Raw genomic sequence first — 2,340 nt, forward strand, 5'->3', positions numbered from 1 at the left:
ACCTCTTAATGTTTGTGCACCTTTCCCTGTCCAACCACGGCTCCGGCTCCCTTCCCCCAGAGTCTGTGCTGCCCTGCACGGGAACCCTATGTTGTCTTTTTCATACTTTTCTACAGGGCCCAGAGCATCCTGAGAGCCATAAAAATCATCCCCATGCCCCCTCAGCCTCTACACCTCAACACCACAATAATCACAGTCATGGCTGCAGCAGGGAGTTGGGGGGGTAAACTGGGTCAGTGGGCCACCTAGTCCCCCTCCCACTGAGCCCCACGGCTGCTTGGGCGCAGACCTGCTATCCCCATGGTAACACCCAACACAAAGCATTCTTCCCGCCCAACTCTCTGGGCTGCTGTGGGTAGCCTGGGGGGCCCCACCCCAGGAAATCCAGCTGAGCCACGTGAACCAGTGACAACATCACCCACTGCCCCATGCTGGAGACAGGGTGAGTGGGGGTGGGGGCCCAGGGGGGCAGAGATAGAAGGGCCTGGGCAGCTCTCCACTCTGAGACCCCAGAGCCCCACTGAGTCAGTCTCTTCTCTGGCCCTAGGGCCTGTAGCTACTCATCACCCACTTGGCTCAAGCATCACACCCAAATGCCTGCCATACCCCCAGGCAACACACTCACTTATAAACAGCTAAGTACTAACACACACTTGCTGGTGTCTCACTCCACCCACACACCCTAAGCCCAGAAATACCACACACACCTGAATGCACATACACATGGGAATGAATTTTATTTAGCTAAAACATGAAAGCTGGGGACCTGAAGATGGAGGAAATGGCTTTGCAGGGCAATAAGGGATAGTCTTATTTTTTTTATTTTTTATTTTTTTAAGAGATAAACTCTCACTCTGTCGCCTCTGCTGGAGTGCAGTGGCACGATCATAGCTCACTGTAGCCTTGAACTCCTGGGCTCAAGCGATCCTCCCACCTCAGCCTCCCAAATAGCTGAGACCACAGGTGCTCACAAGTATGCCTGGCTAATTTTTGTTTGTGTGTAGAGATGGGGTCTTGCTGTGTTGTCCAGGCTAGTCTCAAATTCCTGGCCTCAAGTGACCCTCCATCTCAGCCTTCTAGAGCACTGGGATTACAGGCATGAGCTACTGGCACATTCACATTTTTATTTGTTACAATGCCTTACACATAGTAGGTGTTCAGAAAACACTGAGATGTGGATGACAATCTATTCAGTCTCCAAAAAGAATAAATGGTCTTTAAAACATAGCAGAGGGGCGGGGCGCAGTGGCTCATGCCTGTAGTCCCAGCACTTTAGGAGGCCGAGGCAGGTGGATCACGAGGTCAGGAGTTCGAGACCAGACTGACCAACATGGTGAAACCCTGGCTCTACTAAAAACACAAAAATTAGTTGGGCGTGGTGGTGGGCGCCTGTAATCTCAGTTACTTAGGAGTTTCCAGCTACTCAGGAGGCTGAGGCAGGAGAATTGCTTGAACCCAGGAGGCAGAGGGTGCAGTGAGCCGAGATCGCGCCATTGTACTCCAGCCTGGGTGACAGAGGAAGACTCTGTCCCCAGAAAACAAACAAACAAACACCACATAGCAGGGGGAGCCCAACTAGACATAAAGAGCGAATGCTTACCCTAGCAGTAATGGGGCAGGAGCCCATGTTTCTGGGGGGGCGGGGTTTGAGTAGGTGAGGAACATGGGGACAAATTCTGCATCTGTACTGTACCTACTTGGGGTGACTGACTATACCAGCGGTGGCTCAGCTGAAGCCGGGAAGGCTGAAGGCAGACCCCCATCTCAGCCGTGTCCTCGGCCCACTGCCCACCTACCCTCCAGCCTCATCACTTGCTTGTTCTCACCAGCTATCACCAGTAAGCCCGCTTGTCATCACCCACTTCTGTTCCTCCTGCTCTCGTCTCAAAGCTGTTGCACAGGCTGTTCCTTCCCACCTAGACACCAGCCCACAGTCCTCCGAGTCTTCTAACCTGCCCTGAGCTCACCTGCTCCAGGAAGCCTGCCCAGATTTATGTCATCAGGCTCTACTTTCCTCTCTGTTTCAGACTTCCCCGCACGCACTAGGGTGCTCAGCTGGCACAGGGCTCTTGTATACCTGGTACATCTGCTTAATGATTCCTTGACCAGATATTCCCTCCAGGCAGAAGCAGCCCAAGACTCCACACACTGTGCCCATAACTGATTAAGAGACGAGAGGGCAACCAAAGCCACAGAGCAGGAGAAACTTTGCCACCACTCAGCCCTGGGAACGAACACTCCTCGCTGTGTCCCCCGCCGCCATCGTCTTAGGCCCCGCCTGGGCCCCTCTCCCAGCATGTCTCTGTTGCTTCCCATCTGGTTCACCATCTGTGGCCACCT

The 2,340-nt window shown here is 53.5% G+C and overlaps 1 protein-coding gene across 1 annotated transcript in view; it reads right to left on the reverse strand.

The window, feature by feature from the left end:
* Positions 1-2,340, reverse strand: part of CELSR2 (cadherin, EGF LAG seven-pass G-type receptor 2) — a 36,794-nt gene that overhangs the window by 17,382 nt on the left and 17,072 nt on the right.

The sequence above is a fragment of the Mandrillus leucophaeus genome, unplaced genomic scaffold (genome assembly GCF_000951045.1).
Source record: "Mandrillus leucophaeus isolate KB7577 unplaced genomic scaffold, Mleu.le_1.0 Scaffold857, whole genome shotgun sequence".
Taxonomy (NCBI): Eukaryota; Metazoa; Chordata; class Mammalia; order Primates; family Cercopithecidae; genus Mandrillus; species Mandrillus leucophaeus.